General features: G+C 44.2%; 2 pseudogenes; both read left to right on the top strand.

Moving 5' to 3' along the window:
- The first annotated feature begins 616 nt into the window (after positions 1 to 616).
- On the top strand, positions 617 to 2723 carry LOC141557248 (protein ecdysoneless homolog pseudogene; annotated as a pseudogene).
- Positions 2724 to 4624: 1901 nt separating this feature from the next.
- Positions 4625 to 7637, top strand: LOC141557249 (splicing factor 3B subunit 2-like; annotated as a pseudogene).
- The last annotated feature ends 11108 nt before the right edge of the window (positions 7638 to 18745 follow it).

The following is an 18745-nucleotide window of genomic DNA, read 5'->3' as shown; positions in this document are numbered from 1 at the left end:
GCCGCCAGGAGCCCCTTCGTTCCGAGCCCGGCGCCTGCCGGCGGGCTCTGACTCCAAGAGCAGGGCTGTGGAGGTGGGGGGAGGAGAGAAGCTGGAGAAGAGCGGGGACTCCGACTGAGCGGTGGAAGGAGGAGTTCCTTATGCAAATGAAGTTCCGCGCTGGATGGGGTGGTTGGGGCTGTCTCGACGTGGGGCGTGGCTTGAGATGCAAATCAGAGCCAACCATTTGAGTAGCGAGAGGCGGGTTCTCCCAGAACCAAGCCAGTTTCTCTAAAGGCTGATGGTTTTCTTCTTCCTCCCTCCTACTGTGCTTTTCCCTCCCTTCCTGTTTCGCCCCCCTCCCTCTCGCCGGGTTCTGTTTAAAAGCGGCCGCGCATGCGGCCTGTTTAGTCTGTTACACGTCTCCTCTGAGCTTCATTCCCTCCCCGGGGTCTGCCGCTGCCGCCGACGCCGCCATTCCCGCTGCTGTTGCTGCCTCCTCGGCCTCTCTCGGCCACTGCCTCCTTTGCTCCGAGGCCTGATCCATACCCAGGGCCGGAGTCCGAGCAGTCTGTGCCTCCCCGTTCCCAGTCCCGCCGGGGCCGCGGCTACGTCCGACTTGAGTGGAGATCAACTATTGGGAGTAGACGGTTACAGGTGGCCAGAAAAGCCCAGGAACTTGTCCCTGCTTCTAGAAGAACCACCACCTCTGCCACCTACGTGCCTGCCGGCGGTTTCTAAGAACAAGAATGGAGGGGAACATGAAACTGTCAATGGCAGAAGATGCAGTGGAGTATCATCTCTTTCTGTTACCAGGAGAACCAAGAGATCCAGAAAAACACAGAGAGGTCCTTCAGAAGTATATTGCAACAATAACAACCCAGTTTGCACCTATGCTGGTCTCCTATATCTGGCAGAATCAGCCTTTTAATCTCAGATATAAACCTGCTAAAGGTAGCATTCCTGCTCACATTGTTGGTGTAACGAAATTTGGGGACAACATTGAGGATGAGTGGTTTATTGTTTACCTAATAAAGCAGATTACAAAGAAGTTTCCAGAGTTAGTAGCTAGGATCGAAGACAATGATGGCGAATTCCTGCTAATAGAAGCTGCTGAGTTTCTCCCTAAGTGGCTGGATCCTGATAATAGCACCAACAGAGTATTTTTCCACTATGGAGAACTGTGCCTTATTCCAGCACCACGAAAAGCTGGGGAGATATCCTGGTTACCTGCCACACCTCCGACAATCAGTCAGGCGTTGTCCATTATCACCAGACACTCTGAAAAAATCCTCGCCTCCGAATCTATCCAGGCAGCAGTTAACAGGCGCATCAAGGGGTACCCCGAAAAAATCCAGACGTCCTTTCATCGAGCTCACTGCTTCCTCCCAGCGGCTGCTGTGGCAATTTTGAAACAACGTCCTCAGCTGGTAGCTGCGGCTGTCCAGGCCTTTTACTTACGGGATCCTATTGACCTTCAAGCTTGCCGAACTTTCAAAACGTTCTCGCCAGAAATGCGTATCATGGCTTCAGTCACATTCACAAAGTGTCTATATGCGCAGCTGGTACAACAGAGGTTTGTGCCAGACCGCCGAAGTGGGTATAGTCTGCCTCCCCAGTCTCACCCCCGGTACCGAGCACATGAACTGGGCATGAAACTGGCCCATGGCTTTGAGATTTTGTGCTCTAAAGCCAGTCCGCTTCCCGAGTTTAAGAAATCTCCAGTGACTACCACCCCTCTCTGGAATGGCTTTCTTGACAGTCTGAAACAGAATGATTATTTTGAGGGAGAGATAGAAGGCTCTGCTAAGTACCTGCAGAAACTACACATGGCAGAAAACTACTTTCAGCAATCTGTGAATGGGCCAGAAAACTTTCCTGACATAACTCCAGGGGAAGAAATCTTAACCTTACTACAAACAATGCCCTTTGAACTGGAGGAGCTTAAGAAAGAAGATGCTGATCTCCCCTTAGAGGATGATGATCACTGGTTGTATCTCTCATCGGATCAGCTGGACCAGATTCTGCAGGAGACCGCTGATAAAGGCGAACCGGGTCCAGTTCCCACTCCCCAGCGGGAGGCAGAGTGGCCCTATGACCTAACCAAAGTCACAGACAGTATGAAGGCCTTTGTGTCCAAAGTCTCCACCCATAAAGGAGCAGAGCTGCCCCGGGAGCCTGCGGAGGCACCTGTCACTTTTGATGCAAATGCTTTCTTCAATTATTTTGACAAGATTTTGGGTCCAGATTCTGGGGAATCAGACTCTGATGATTGTGACAATGACAATCTGGATGAGGAGAACTCCAAATATCTCAACAGTGATGATGATTTAGACCTTGGAACCCAGGACCCTGAAGGAAAGGTCTCTACTAAGGAAATGCTGGAGAGCATTAAGTCATTAATGGCACAGATGGACCAGGAACTTGCCAAGACAAGCATTGGGAAAAGCTTCACTACCTGGAAACAAAGGGACAACTTGACAAAGGAATCATCTCAGACTCTTGGCAACAATTTTGATGATGATGAAGCCACAGCAGATGGTTCTGTTCTGGAACCTGTGGATGTGGATTTGAATTTGGTCTCAAATATCTTAGAATCCTATCATTCCCAAGCTGGACTAGCAGGACCTGCTTCCAACCTTCTACAGAGCATGGGTGTACAGCTCCCTGACGATGTAGATCACAAGCATCCCAGCAAGTAACTGAAAGTATAACAAAATCTCCAATAAAGTCTATCTGATATGCCTTCTGTTATTCTACTCACTTAATAAATGCCATTCAAACAAATAAAAAAGCCCTTCCTGAGCTATGCTGGGTACCAGAGTACTCAGAGTTAAGAAAGTTCAGGAATAAGAAAGCTTCAGGCTGCTCCCTTGGAATAGACTGTGTTAAACTGATGATTAATTCGAAAACCCTGAATGATGAAGCTCTTACCTGAAGTGTCCCTCTTCGCCAATCTGGGTTGTATTGCCCTGGATGCCCCTGCTCCACGTTCCCAGTGGTGGTTGAGCCCAGGTGCCCCTGGCCCCACTGAACTGGGGAAAAGAAAGTGATGACTCAGTAAAGCAGTTGCAGCAGCTGCAAGGACAATAACATTTGGGGCTCACAGTAGGTCACTGCACAGCCTCACCTTGACTTAATAGATGGCATCTTTTCAGAACCTGCTAGCCCAATCACTTGGGAAGAAATAGGGGGAAATCTTTTCTACTTAGGAAAAGGCCAGGAGGAATTGGCCTTTTCCCAAGTAGTGTTGAGTTAACTGGAACTCTGGGGTTGTTTCAGTGGCAGAGACTACAGGAGACAGGTTTAGGGTGTTGTCTGAGAGTTTGCAGAGGAGGTAAAAGATCTGATGACTTATCCCTGAGGTGCTCAACCTTAGGGAAATTAAAGGAGCAGGAGAAGATGCAGAGGAGTCCTGAGTAGGGCTAGACTAAGCCCACCCTGGCCCCAGGGCAGCTCAGTGCCTTTAGTGAGCCAGAAGGGGCCCCAGCTGGAGTTTGCCAAGCCCCTGGTGTAGAAGGTACAGACTCTGAGGCAGGGATGGGAAGGGTTGGGGACTTGAGCCTAGCAGGGCCTAGATCAGAGGAAGAGACAGGCCCATCTTGGTGACAGGCCCTTACCAACCCACTGTAGGTGGATCAATCCCTTTCGAACTGATTGGTGCCAATTTGCCTGACTGAGAGGAGAACATGGGATTCCTTTGAGACAGCTTTCAAGGAGTGTCAGTGGTTTGCCTAGACCCCAGATCCCAGACCAGAAGCCTTGTGCTGTGGAGCCAGACATCTTCATGATGGCAAGGACTGCCCTTGGCCTCTTGTCTCCTTCACACCGGGCCTGCCTTTATTCTGGGTTCTTGCTCTTTCCTCTCTGGGCTCCCTGCTAGGGGTCACCTGCTCTTCTCAGCATCAAGCTTTACTCACCCACATACTGGCCCACACCAAACATCTCCTGGTTCTGGTCTAAGGCCTGGCAGCTGGAATTGCTCTTTCCCCTCCAGCTTCCAACAGACTCACACCCAGGCTTCATTGGAGCAAGGAGATGGCAGTGCTTTCTTCTCAGCTCCTCTCCCCAATGGGCTCCTTCCCCAGAAGCAGATTTTTTAAAATAGCACTCACACTAATTCTACAATGGGAAACCTCTGCCTTTTCTTAGCTGAGGATTTAAAAATCTTCACCTGGGCCTCATTTAGTCTTCTCTAGCGCCTTGTACAAAAGCAGAGCTTGGCTGACACCAGGAATTGAAGATGCAATCTGCAGCAGCTGCAGTGATTTGGCTTACTGATTTACTATCACCTGCTGAGGTGTTGCTGAAAGAATTTGGGGACACAGCCCGCTCCCCTGGGCTTTGGTTTTACCCTAAGATTTTCTAGGACAGTCACAGTTGGTGCATTATTTCCTCCCATGCAACTCTTATCAGGGCATTATCCTATACCTGGACTTCCTTCTAATCATGAGCCACACCAGCTAAATAGATCACCGACTGTTAGAGCTGAAAGGATCATCTTTGACCCCCTATCTCTGTTTCAGCTCCTCTTCTCTTGTACAGATAAAGAACCCCGACCTAGAAAGTTAGGGGACCTTGTGGGGTCTGCAGCTGCAAGCCTGTCACTCAGGCAGGGCTTCTCACTTCCATTTCAGCAGTTGATCTATATTATACAGTGTTGTCACATTTATTTACACATGGTTCGTGTATATGTTCCTTGGGAAATCATGTTAAAAGCTAAGTAGATATGAAAAATGATGCATTATTTTACTGGAGGAGATGGGAGCCCCAGTTCAAGGAAGCCTGGAGGAGCTGATGAAGAGACTGCAAACCTAGAGGGGGCAGAGGTACATTGTGCTGAATCAGCCAGTTTTGAGAGGCTAGGATAGAGACAAAACTATGCTCCCTCCCCCCATGACAGCACAGCTCTCTAATCCCCCTGTCTCCTCCCCATCAGTCTTCTTTCCTTCCCCCCCTCCCCGGAACTTCACTGTAATGGGCCACAATCCTGGAGAAATATACTTAGAAACGGATTCTTACAACAAGGTATTAACTCAATGGAACTGAGGGTTATTTAGCATGATGCTTAACAGTTCTCTAGTTGAGTACATGTACTTAGTACTTAATATAGTTCTACAAGATTCACACCTACGTTCATGTAATTATAAGAAAGTGTATAAGCTGGGACAAACTAGGCCAGAGACATTCATTCTATCTCACACCACTGTGGTGGGCTGCCCGTCCTCCACTTCTCTTGGTAGCGAGACCAAGGCCAGTCTGAAGTGCCTCCAGGAAGCTAGCCTGAGTCCCAGGCAAGGAGACTGGCTGTGAAGGAGACAATAAAGGCTTTTGGACTTCACTCTGCTGAGAGCAAAGAAAAACCTCCGGAAAGCTAAACCAGAACATTACAAGCCACCACCAGGTCTAGGACTTGGTTTCCCCTTGGGAGTAGGGCCACACCCACTGAATTTGGAGCCTCCACCTCCCAAGTGAGTAGGTGATCCTGCGGAGGAAGGCCGGTTGAAGCTGGCCCAGCAGCAGGCTGCCAGGCTGATGCAACAGGAGGAAAGGGCCAAGATGGTTCCCGAGAAGCAGGCAGCCGTGTTACTGGAACAGCAGCAGCATATGGCCAAGATGGGGTCTCTCGTTCCTCAGCCCCCCTCTGGCTACTCGAGTTGCAGCTCCTGTAGGTCCTCCACCTCCTGGTGTTCTCACTGGGGCTCCAGGCCCCCGTCCTCGGGCCCCCCCACCTCTCCCAAGAGGAAAAAACAGAGAGACTGGCGATCCCAGTGTGGGTCCCAAGACCCCTCAGGCCTTGGAGAGGATCCTGCAGCTGAAGGAGGTTCGGCAGGAAGAGCTGATCTCGGTGCATGATGAATCGGACATTGAGACTGACGAAAGCTCATCCCTCGGGGTCTCTATTTCGGGGCCTGAAGAGGACACCGTGTCGTTATTCAAGAAGGAGAAAAAACCGAAAACGCCGAAACCGCAAGAAGAAGCCCCAGCGTTCGGCATCGAGCCGGGCTGCAGCCGCCGCCGGGAATCCAGGCGACGGAGAGAAAGAGGCATTGTGTCCTGGAGCCGCGGAGGCCCCGGCGGCCACAATGGATGTAGCGTACGTGACTGAGAATCCGGAGACCCGTAAGCCCAACTTCATCTTCCTCAGCAGGATTTTTGAGGCTTTCAAGCTGACTGACGACGTGGAGAAGCACAAGGAGCCCGAGAAGCTGGGCAAGCTGGAGAACGCGGCCGCCCCCAAGAAGAAGGATTTTGAGGAGGAGCACGAGGACAGCGACTACGACAGCAGCGATGACGAGCAGAAACCTACACTCTCCAAGAAAAAAAATGCGCAGGAAGAACCGTTTGACGGTGGCGGAACTGAAACAGCTGGTGGCCCGGCCGGACCTGGTGGAAATGCATGACGTGACCGCCCAGGACTCCGAGCTCTTGGTGCACCTGAAGGCCACGAGGAACTCGGTGAGGGTCCCCCGCCACTGGTGCTTTAAGCACAAATACCTGCAGGGCAAGCGGGGAATCGAGAAGCCGCCCTTGGAACTGCTAGACTCCATCAAGCGCCCGGGGATTCAGGAGATGCGGGAGGCTCTGCAGGAGAAGGAAGAACAGCAGACCACGAAGTCAAGGATGCGGGAGAAGGTGAGCCCCAAGATGGGCAAGATTGCCGTTGACTACCAGAAGCAGCACGACGCCTTCTCCAAGTGGCGGAGCAAGCCCAAGCTGACCCTTCACGGGGACCTGTACCACGAGGGCAAAGAGCCTGAGTTGAGGATTTCCTCGGCGATGCGGGCTGGACCAAACGGCCACAAAGCGCCCCCCCCAGTGGCTGATCGCCATGCAGAGATATGGGCTTCCCCCTTCCTACCCCAACTTGAGGATCCCCGGACTGAACTCGCCCATCCCCGAGAGCTGTTCCCTCGGCTACCACGTGTTTGGCACCAACGTGGCGCAATCCCAGACCAAGACGGAGGGAGAAGAGATTAACCGGAAGCTGTGGGGAGAGCTGGAACCTTCTGAGGAGGAATCCGATGAGGAAGAGGAAGAGGAGGACGATGAAGACAAAGCTGACGAAACCGGCTCCATCCCCCCTGCAGACAGAGGTCTCATCACCCCACGGGGCTTCGTATCAGTCCCTGCTGGGATGGAGACGCTGGAACTGCTCGAACTAAGGAAGAAGATTGGAGAGGCCATGGATTTCGGCGAGACACCGCAGCTGCTCACGGCGCTGCCTGAGATTAGAACAGCCAGCTTGGGTTCCAGCCATTTTTATGAGCTGTTCTCGGTGATGAGCCGCAAGGACCCGGCCGCTGAACTTCAAGGGGTGGAAGCGCAGGGCCCGGAGGAGTTGGAGCTGGATCCCATGGCGATGACCCAAAAGTACAAGGAGCACGTGCAGGAGCAGCAGGCCCAGAAAGAAGACTTCAGCGACACGGTGGCCAAGCACACTGCCAAGCAGAAGCAAAAGAAGCGGAAGGCTCAGTTCCAGGACAGCCGCGGGGGGAGCAAGAAATACAAAGAATTCAAGTTCTAACCCCGAAGGCACCGGCTCCTTCTCCCTAACCTGGACTCTGCCTTTGGTTCCTAGGCCCTCAAGATTCCAAGAACTCTTGTTCATTCCCATGTTCTTATTTCAGGTCTGTTTTGTGAATAAAGCTCTTCCCTCCCAGGGGAAATAATAAATGGAAATAAAACTTGTTCTGGTCAACCTCTAAATTGGTGCAGCTTTGAATGGAACTAATCAGAAGAAGAAAATTGGCTCGCTTTTGCAGTCACCAAACCGTGGAAGTTTACCTTGGGACTGCCAGCTTGGAAAGCAAAGCAGCAGAGAATGCTAGAACTCAGAGCAGCCCCTGTTTACTGAATTTGAAAACCCTTTGATTTCTTGTTGAGTGGGGGCAGGCCAGGAACTAACAGAAGTTATGCAATTTAGCTTGTGTCTCATTTGTTTTTATTTTTTATATTTTTTGCATACTTGGCCAAATCTCTTTCCATTTCCCTAATACTTTCCTCATAACAGATTTGAGTTGGGGAATAAAAGCATTCTCCCTATTTAACAGAAACAAACATGCCAAGAAATGAAAAGATTCCCCCGTGGTCACATAGCTAATTTTGTGTCAGAAAAAGAATTCAAACTGAAGTCTCAGCCCTCACTATAATATAAAAGGGGAAAACATTTAAGTCTCTTGCATTAGAAATGCTCTAAAAGCAGGGCAATTTGATGGCATGGTGGATGGAGCACCAGCTCTGGAATCAGGAGGACCCTAGTTCAATCTGACCGTATCCCAATTGCCCTGTAAAAAAAAAAATGTTCTGAAGAAGCAGAATTCTCTTAATCTGTCATATAACCAGGGTAGAGGAACAGTGCTTCTTGTTGAAAGATTTTGACTCTTAAATTTAGCTTTAAATTTTCTCTATGTAAAGTTGAGGATCTAGTTTGATGGCAGATTTGTGATCTACCTTTCAGTAACCCAGATTGGAAAGCTTTCTTCCTCTATCTCTCCTCTGTTTTTATAACCTTATATCTATCCAGCCATATTCTATACTAAATCCTTATCACCTCTTATCTGTAATATTATAACTAATTGAGCATCTTACTTCTAGCTTTCCCCATCTCCATCAATTTAGCCTTCTCAGAGCTGTCAAAATAAATTTGGTTGTACAGTCTTGAGTGTCACTTCCTACTGTCTTATTTCATATACAATAAATTGGAAAATCCTTAAACATCTTTTGCAATCTGAGTCTAGATTGCATTTGAGTGACCCACCTTTCTAATATTATTTCTCAATATTCCCCTTCATGCACTCTTTAGTCTGGCTAAATGTGATTGTTAAATGGAATCAAGTTCTACTTCTGCTTTCTTAATCACATAGAACCACAATATTTTCCATTCTTATCTTTGCTGAAATTCTTGTCGAGACCCAGCTTACTGCTGCTGCTTCTGTGAAGCCTTCCCTGAATTCCTTAAGTTGAAAAGTGGGTTGCCTTTCCTTGGGCTTTCTTAGAATTTTTCAGAATATTTCCTTTGTTTTCACATTTTACTCCTACAGTATTGTGGAAAGACTACTGTAATGGACTCAGGAGGCCTACTTTTGAATTCTAAATCTGACAAGAAGTCACAGCTATGGGCCAGAAATTTAATCTCATCGACTCTCGGGTTCCTTACTTACAGAATGGGAACATCATGTTCAACTCTCCTTCATAAGGTTGAGGAAAAACTTTTAAATTAAACCTTAAAATACTATAGAAGATTGTATACTGTCCTATCTATCTAGAAGGCAGGGGACATTTTCATCATTGTATCCCTAGTATATCATATAATACCTTGACTTCAGGTAAGTACTTAATAAAATTGGGACTTTGATCAAAGGATATTCTAGACAAACATTTCAGGTTTTTGTGACTTTTTTTTTAAGTGATAAAAATACACAAGTTAAAACAAACAAAAAAAAAAACCTGAACCAAAATAAATTTTTGACTCTCCAATAATATGTAAAGTGAGAGGGATGAACTGAATCCAAGATCCTTTCCAATGTTCATTTAAGTTGCCTGTCCTGTGTAAGATGCTGTATATATACCAAAACCTGATCAATCCTGACCTCTGGGACCTTAGATTTTATTCTAGGGAAGGGAAGAGATATGTAGAAAAATAACCTGTATGAGAATTATAGGCAATGTGTTGTCAGAAGTTTGGTGAGGGAGAGACTCTTGGGAGAGTCAGGGAAGGAGTTGTGCTAAAGATACCATCCTCAGGAAGAGTGGAGCCTAGAAGGAAGACACTTAAAACAGTGTTGACCATTTGAGAGTGGGAAGTAATAATCAGTTTGAGGAATGAACAAAGGCATAGGTTGGAGGTGAGAAGAACAAGGAACTGAGTTTGGCTAAAAAGTAATAATGTGAAGGGGAAGTGTAGTATACATGAAGCTCTAAAGGTAGGTTGGAATGGGAGTGAAGAGTCTTGCATGCCAGGATCCTGAATTTGTATTTTATTTCAGAGGCAATGGAGAACCATTAGGTTCAGGGACTTATGTGGAAGGATGAATTGAGGTAGAGTGGAAGAAAATAGATTAATTAGTTTAATAAAAACTAGACATACAGTATATTTTAAAGGGACAAAAACTTGCATTAGGATGGTTGCAGTGGATGTGGAAGGGACAGATAAGAAAAACGGTAGAGGTAGAATTGACAGACCTTGACATCCTATGAGTCAAAGATGAGTGAAGAGTTCATCTTGGTGACTGGAAGATGGTCATGTCATCACTTTACAGTGATGAGGCATGATGGGTTTCCCAGAGAAGACAAGATGAACTTTGTTTTGGATACATTTAGTTCCGGGTATTAGATGGACATTTCATTGGTAATGGGCAGATAGTTGGGAGTCCAGGCAGAAATGGGGCGTGGAGGTAGGACTTTGGGAACCAGGCAGCAAATTGGTGCTCATTAAAGCTGTGGGATCGCCAAAAAGGAAAATGAAAAGAGGGGGTAAGTGGTGAGATTACCCCCAAAAGACTTCTCACATTTAAGGTACAGGAAGAGATAAACAGACAGCAAAAAAATATTAAAATGGTAGTCAAAGGAGGAGACCTGTAAGGATCACCTTAGCCAAAGAAGAGGGTGACGCAGAACCTTCTCAGAACCCGTTAGCCCAATCACTTGGGAAGAAATAGGGGGGAATCTTGTCTTTTCTACTTAGGAAAAGGCCAGGAGGAATTGGCCATGTTTCCCCAAGTAGTGTTAACTGGAACTCTGGGGTTGTTTCAGTGGCAGAGACTACAGGAGACAGGTTTAGGGTGTTGTCTGAGAGTTTGCAGAGAAGGTAAAAGATCTGATGACTTATCCCTGAGGTGCTCAACCTCAGGGAAATTAAAGGAGCAGGAGAAGATGCAGAGGAGTCCTGAGTAGGGCTGGACTAAGCCCACCCTGGCCCCAGGGCAGCTCAGTGCCTTTAGTGAGCCAGAAGGGGCCCCAGCTGGAGTTTGCCAAGCCCCTGGTGTAGAAGGTACAGACTCTGAGGCAGGGATGGGAAGGGTTGGGGACTTGAGCCTAGCAGGGCCTAGATCAGAGGAAGAGACAGGCCCATCTTGGTGACAGGCCCTTACCAACCCACTGTAGGTGGATCAATCCCTTTCGAACTGATTGGTGCCAATTTGCCTGACTGAGAGGAGAACATGGGATTCCTTTGAGACAGCTTTCAAGGAGTGTCAGTGGTTTGCCTAGACCCCAGATCCCAGACCAGAAGCCTTGTGCTGTGGAGCCAGACATCTTCATGATGGCAAGGACTGCCCTTGGCCTCTTGTCTCCTTCACACCGGGCCTGCCTTTATTCTGGGTTCTTGCTCTTTCCTCTCTGGGCCCCCTGCTAGGGGTCACCTGCTCTTCTCAGCATCAAGCTTTACTCACCCACATACTGGCCCACACCAAAGATCTCCTGGTTCTGGTCTAAGGCCTGGCAGCTGGAATTGCTCTTTCCCCTCCAGCTTCCAACAGACTCACACCCAGGCTTCATTGGAGCAAGGAGATGGCAGTGCTTTCTCCTCAGCTCCTCTCCCCAAGGGGCTCCTTCCCCAGAAGCAGATTTTTTAAAATAGCACTCACACTAATTCTACAATGGGAAACCTCTGCCTTTTCTTAGCTGAGGATTTAAAAATCTTCACCTGGGCCTCATTTAGTCTTCTCTAGCGCCTTGTACAAAAGCAGAGCTTGGCTGTATTACACCAGGAATTGAAGATGCAATCTGCAGCAGCTGCAGTGATTTGGCTTGCTGATTTACTATCACCTGCTGAGGTGTTGCTGAAAGAATTTGGGGACACAGCCGGCTCCCCTGGGCTTTGGTTTTACCCTAAGATTTTCTAGCATAGTCATAGTTGGTGCATTATTTCCTCCCATACAACTCTTATCAGGGCTTTATCATATACTTGGACTTCCTTCTAATTATGAGCCACACTAGCTAAATAGCATCTCTGACTGTAAGAGCTGGAAAGGATCATCTTTGTCTGACCCCCTCTCTCTGTTTCAGCTCCTCTTCTCTTGTACAGGTAAGGAACCCTGACCTAGAAAGTTAGGGGACCTTGTGGGGTCTGCAGCTGCAAGCCTGTCAGGCAGGGCTTCTCACTTCCATTTCAGTGGTCAATCTATATTATACAGTGTTGTCACATTTATTTACACATGGTTCGTGTATATGTTCCTTGGGAAATCATGTTAAAAGCTAAGTAGATATGAAAAATGATGCATTATTTTGTTAGGTCCCCCAGTCTGTGCATGTTATTAAGAAACAATTTATGGAAACAAACACTGAATAAAATGAGAGTTTCTATGTATGTTATAGAACAAAAAAGGATGTTTGTGCACAAAATTGCTTTTCAACCATCCTGCTTGTCTGCTTTTGGCTTTGTGGTCTCATTTGAATGAGAAGGGGATGTTATCCCTAACTTAACCCCCTCTTTTTTTTACTATCACTCCCACTTGAAAAAAGAAAAGCAAAATCCATGTAACAAATCTGTAGAATCAAACAAAATGAATCTCCATGTTGTCCAGATTTTTTTGTGAAGTCTTGTCGCCTCTCTGATGTGTCACTGACACTTTGAAGGAGATGGGGAAGAGAGTACAGAGAGCTGCCTCCTCATTGGTATTTAGCAATTATGAATGGTCATTAATTGATCAATTGACTTTTTGTTTTATTTATTTATAGTTTTTATTTTCAAAATATAGGCAAAGAATAGTTTTTGACATTCACCCTTGCAAAATCTTGTGTTCCAAATTTTTTCTCCCTCCCTCTTACCTACTCCTTTAAACAGCAAATAATCCAATACATTAAACATGTGCAATTTTTCTAAGCACCTTTTTTTGCCGAGGCAATTGTTGCCCAACTACTATCAAACTAATGAAATTTTATTTTATTAACACAAACTGGAAGTGAATTGTCATCAGTGCAGAGGTTTTTTTTTTCTGTTCAGTAGAGGAATCTAAACATATTAAATTATGATAATTCCAGAAGAATCATATTTCCTACAACATTTGTTTTCCCACTATATCTTGTTGCAGCCATTCAAAACTGACTACTTTGGGATGGCATTTAGCTCTTGGTATATACCCGAGCAGCCATCATCCATCCACTTTTAAATGTGTCTGCATTCTTCAGGATGAAGTAACTATCATTTATGAATGTGAAAACTTTGTTGATTGTGACTTGGTGATCACATTGGCTCTTTTTTGCTTTATTGTGTTACTCTTTTTTTAAGTAAAAGAAAAATCATTTGAGGTGAAAGAGAAGCTGCTTCTGTTAGGGTCAGTGTTTAAAATAATGGACTTTTGGCTAGGGTGAGGATAAAGGCACTGAAGTGAAGGGGTAGAAAATAGACGGTGGACAGGAAGGAACTGAAAAAATGGATTAAGGCAATCCCAGAGCTGTAGAGACAGAAAGAGAGAGCCAGTTTCCAGTTAACCCTCTGTTCTCTGAAAGTAAGGTCTAGATCACTATGGAACACTGCTTATTTTGCCAAACCTTTCTCCTAGCCAGGAGAGAGAATAATAGATGTAAATATCCATTTGGTTATGCCTGTACAAAGCACTTGTGGATTAGCTGCCATAGTGTATCATAATCCCCTTGTGGAGAGCACTTGGCATTGGGTTCCTTAGCAACTGCTCTTTCAGAACAATGTTAGGATCTCAAAGTGTTATGCTTTTCTGTAAGCCTTCAGACACTTTGAAGAATAATTCACAATAGAGTTTTATGTAATGTTTTTTGGTTCGGTTTTCTTGGAAGTCCCTGGGCAACCTTCTTTTCAGTTCAGTAAACACCACGAGAAGCCAGGGGTTAAAGTCCAAATCCTTTATTATCTCTTTGCCTGATGCTGGGCAGCTTTTTGGAGAGCCTTTCAGTCTGGCCTTGGTCTTAGTGGGGGAGATCAGGCCAGCCACCAGGAAGATGGAATGAATCTCTTTCTCCTTCATTCTGAGAGCTTAAGCTCCTGCCTCCAGTTCTCATGTCTTTTCTCACTCTCAATCTCTAGTTCTGAATCAACCTGGTTAAGGCTCCTAGTTTATATGCTCCTTACTGAGTAAATCACTAGGAAACCATTATTTGTTATAAGATTAAATCAGTCATAGTGAGCCATGCTAAATTAAATAACCATTGTCTCTATCAATTCCACTTAGTACCTTGTAAGCAAACTTGTTTCAAGTTCAAAGTTCTAGCCCATAACAGTTTTACACTTAGAAAATGCTTTACAAATTATTTGATCCTTATAATAAACCCTGTGAGTGGCTACATTTTTTCCTTATTTTTGTACATAAGGCAACTATGGCTCCAAGAAATAAAAATTTCAGTCTACTTCCAAGATTTGAAGACCAGTGTTTCTTTAGCTGTACCATCCCCTCACATTCTACAGCCTTTCAGATTACACTTTTAGATATTTTTAAATGGCTTTAAAAATGTTTTATTGATGAATTTTGTTTTTCTGTTATAGTTATTTCACGATATACTTCATAATATATATTTTATATTTAGGTTGCACATTTATTTACAACTTCTTGTGACATGGCATCAGATCCTGGTCTAAGATGTTGAAAAAAACATTGCCTGTTATGGTTAGTGAAGAAGTTCAATGAGGATTGCATATTAGAATTTTTCCTCTGAGGCAATTACGGTTAAGTGACTTGCTCAGGGTCACACAGTTAGAAAATGTTAAGTGTCTGAAGTCACATTTGAACTCAGGTCCATCCTGACTTCAGGGCTGCCACTCTATCCATTACTCCAGCTAGCTGCCCTCCTTTTTATAAGATTGTCTCTTTTGTGTATAGTACAGAATCTGTTGCATTTAAGAGTTTGGGGTTTTAATTTTCTAAGGATTTTTAAAAATATTATAAATAATGATTGTAGCACTGCTAATGGATTTTGTGTATGGATAGTGACACAAATTGATCTAGATGTGACTTTTAATTTGTTCTGACTCTCAACACTGTGGGGAAAGTCTGGGGCTTTCAATTTCACTAACATTCATGCCTGGTTCATTGAGCTACACATGGGCCTGATGTGAATAGAAGCTGCTGTTTGACTTCTTGCAAGCAAACATTCTTAGAGACTGCATTCCCTTCAGTGCATTTCTGTGTGTTTGTGCAGTTGAGGCAGGAAGGGCAGATTCCAAAGCTGTTAAGAGAGAATGGCAATTATAAGCTAAAGAACAAGAATCCAACTTTTCTCAAAGAGGTTTCCCTTCTTGTGAAAAATATTGCATGACCTTGTCTTGGTTCCTCATTCAGTTTATATTACCTATATCTAACTATATCTATTTCAATATCTAACTCATCATGTTCAAAACAACAGTATACAAATGTTTCTTGGACTAATTTGAATGTATATTTAGTTGATTATTTAAAACTCCAAAATGTAACCTCTTTCCAAGTTGGAGTTTCTAAGTCAGAAGCTAAATTCTCCCTATTAAAAAATAATAAGTAAAGATAAAGTTGTTTTTACTAGAAAGAGCATTTAGGTCTCTCATACACTCTAGATTAGGAGTTACGGCCCTAGTCTCAGGGGGCTAATTAAACCTTGGAATTCTAATCTTTTTTCACTTGGAAATTGTAAAATATTGTTGGGACATCTTAAAGACCCAGATGGCACTGGAGGAAAAAAAATGAGGCTGGTGACTTTGCATAGTCCTCCATCACTTAAATCCGACTCACTTGCAAGTCATGGCATCCCCTCCCTGATGTCATGGTCATCTGCAAGAACGAAGGACAAACAACTACCTCGGTGAGTAAAGCTGGTCCACTGGGGACCCAGCTGGAAGGAACACAGTTCATTTCTTCCTTCTTGTATCCTTCCCTCCCTTCTTTCGATCCTTCTTTCCCTATTTCCTTCCTTTCTTTCCCTATTTCCTTCCTTTCTTCCCTCCTTCCTTCCTTCCTCTCTTCCCTCCCTCCCTCCTTCCTTCCTTCCTTTCATCCACAGAGAGTATCATACACTTACTTGTGAGTGTGCTGCTCAAAGAAAGCAACTTTTTTTTTTTTTAATCCCTGAAATCTCCCAAGATTTCTTGGGGTTTACTAACAAGATTTAAAGACCTTGCAATAAATCCAAATCACTCTTTCTTTAATCGGTCAACAATAGGTCCCAGGCTAAGCCCTAATTAGTCATTGTTTGGACTCTTGATTCAGAGTGAATTTAAATAGCAGTTTCTTTTAGCCAGAAACCCTCCAATTTTCTCCTCTCACTTTGGGTTTTTTCAGTCGTGGCTGAGTGTTTGTGATCCCATTTGTGAAGCCCTGCCTCTCATATAATATAACAGATAGAAGGCAAAATGTCACTCACCTTTCCAAAAATCTTCAATGGTTTCCTATTGCCCAGAGGTAAAAACACAAAAGCCTAAATTTAGCTTTTAAGGCCTTCCACAATCTGTCTCAATCCTAACTTTCCATGCTGATTTATCTTGCTTTCTTCATGCACTCTATATACATTCCAGCCAAACATGACTAATAACTGTTACCCAAACTTGTTCTCCCTTAACTCCAAATTTCCACTTCTTGCAGCCTTCTCTTCCTTCTAGGCTCACCTGATCCCTTTCCTGCTCTACCTTCCGACCTCCCCACCCCCCTTGTCCTAAAATTTTCATAGAGCACTTTAATTTTTTCTTTTACTCCTGTCATCTTCATTGGCTCACAGATTTTAAAATGTGGAGAGCAATTTGGAACTAAACCCAAAGGGTTATCAAACTTGTACATCCTTTGGTCCAGCAGTGTTTGTTCTGGGACTATATCCAAGGAGATCTTAAAGGAGGGGAAGGGACCCACATGTGCAAAAAATGTTTCTGGCAGCCCTTTTTGTAGTGGCAAGAAACTGGAAACTGAGTGGGTGCCTGTCAGAGAAGGGTTGAATAAGTTATGGCATATGAATATTATGGAATATTATTATTGTTCTGTAAGAAACGACCAGCAGGATAATTTCAGAGAGGTCTGGAGAGACTTACATGAACTGATGCTGAGTAAAATGAGCAGAACCAGAAGATCATTATACACGGCAACAGCAAGACTCTGTGATGATCATTTCTGATGGATGTGGCTCTCTTCAACAATGAGAGGATCCAAATCAGTTCCAATTGTTCAGTAATGAAGAGAGCCATGTACACCCAAAGAGAGAACTATGGGAAATGAATGTGAACCACAACATAACATTTCCACCCTTTCTGTTGTTTGCTTGCATTTTTAATGTTTTCCTTCTCAGGTTTTGTTTTTTGTTGTTGTTGTCGTTTTTGTTTTGTTTTGTTTTGTTTTTTGTTTGTTTTTTACTTTCTTCTAAATCCGATTTTTCTTAGTCAGCAAGATAACTATATAAATATGTATACATATATTGAATTTAACATATACTTTAACATGTATTGGACTACCTGCATGTAGGGGAGGGGGTGAGGAGAGGAGGGGAAAAGTTGGAACAGAAGTGTTTGCAAGGGTCAATGCTGAAAAATTATCCATGCATATGTTTTGTAAATAAAAAGCTATAATAATAAAAATAGCATTCTCATTCTTTTTGTTACTGTTTACTTGCATTTTGTTTTTTCTCATTTTTTCCTTTTTAATCTGATTCTTTTTGTGCAGCAAGATAATTGTATAAATGTGGGCCTATATTGGATGTTTAACATATATTGAACTATTTGACATTTAGGGGAGGGGTGGGGTAAAGGGGGGAAATCGGAACACAAGGGTTTGCTGCTAGAGTCAATGGTGAAAAATTATCCTTTCATATGTTTTGGAAATAAAAAGCTTCAAGAAAAAAAGAAAGATCCACCCACTGATTCTCTCTATCATAGGATCATAGGTTTAGAGTCAAAAGAGATATTAGAGACCATCAGGTCCAACACCTTCATTTTACAAATGAGCAAACTGAGGCTGCATAAAAGTCAGCTTCTGAAGTTAGCACTCTTTCCATAGTGCCATAAGGGTTCTTGCTCTGTCACAGAATTAGAAACCTAACTGAAGAGAATGACCTGCTAGGTAACAGTGGCACAATGATAGTCAGGTTATCTGAGTTCAAATTCTGCCTTAGACACCCACTAGTTGTATGATTCTGAGCAAGTCTTTAATTTAACCTAATTCTGATCTACATGAACTGATGCTGAGTGAAATGAGCAGAACCAGGAGAGCATTGTACACAGTTACAGCAAGATTATATGATGAGCAACTGTTATGGACTTGGTTCTTTTCAGCAATGCAGTGATCTAAGACAATTCCAATAGACTTGGGATGGGAAATGCCATTTGCATCTAGAGAGAAAACGATGGCTATGGAATAAAGTATAGTATTTTCACTTTTTGCTTGATTTTTCTTTCTCATTTTTTCCCTTTTTAGTCTGGTGTTTCTTGCACAGCATGACAAATAGGGAAATATGTTTAAAACGATTGTACATGTTTAAGCTAAATCGTGGAGATGGGGGAGATAAGGAAGGGAGGAAGAAGAAAATGTGGAACATAAAGTCTTACAAAAATGAGTGTTGAAAACTATCTTCACATGTATTTGGAAAAATAAAATATAGGAGGGAAAAATCATCTTTCTTTTCATTTTCTTCTGGAATTGAATGGGTATAATTGAATATACCTCCCAGGGTTGCTGTGAGAATCAAACAGTATAGTTAGCTGTAATTATTTTGGGAGGAGGAGGAGACAGAAGTAGATGATGTTACCAGTGTGGAAAACTCCCATTGTGAAAACGTCATCCACTAATGAAAATCAACCAGCTTACCAACTTCAGAAAGTGGCCTGAAGCATGAAGAAGTTAATTTGCCT

The sequence above is a fragment of the Sminthopsis crassicaudata genome, chromosome 2 (genome assembly GCF_048593235.1).
Source record: "Sminthopsis crassicaudata isolate SCR6 chromosome 2, ASM4859323v1, whole genome shotgun sequence".
Taxonomy (NCBI): Eukaryota; Metazoa; Chordata; class Mammalia; order Dasyuromorphia; family Dasyuridae; genus Sminthopsis; species Sminthopsis crassicaudata.
This window is presented reverse-complemented; position numbering and strand designations above follow the sequence as displayed.